The sequence below is a fragment of the Thermobia domestica genome, chromosome 14 (assembly GCF_964235325.1).
Source record: "Thermobia domestica chromosome 14, izTheDome1.hap1.1, whole genome shotgun sequence".
NCBI lineage: Eukaryota > Metazoa > Arthropoda > Insecta > Zygentoma > Lepismatidae > Thermobia > Thermobia domestica.
In genome coordinates, this window is record NC_137467.1 from 174197208 (window position 1) to 174197701 (window position 494).

Genomic DNA, 494 nt, shown 5'->3' on the forward strand with positions numbered 1-494 from the left:
GTATGGGTATTGCACCTGAAAAGATAATATTCATTTGAATTAATTATTAGTTTCGAGATTATTAACTAAATTTAGAAATTTTTTAGAGAAACTAAGGTGTATAGTTTCATAATTTAACATCTTTACATAAAATTTTCGTGAAAAATCGAGTGACGTGAAAAAATACTTCTGAAACCAACACACTACTTACAAATGTTGAAATTGTCATCTATTATTTATCAGTACAACATAAGTTGAAAATATAGGGTTATTCAAAAAGCGCGCTGGTTTTGGATCATCTGGCAAATATGGCCGACTGATTGCCGACATTGTTTTGTATTGTTGCTCTTCCCACAAACATTCCGATTGTCGCCTTAGTCTGAATTTCTCGCATTTCTTCAGTCTGTGTCTAGCCATGAAGCAATTTACTATAGCGCAACGTTTGCTAATTGTGAACTTTTTATCAGAACGGAGAAAGTTATGCAGCAACTGTCAGATGACTTCGCGCGGTAAGG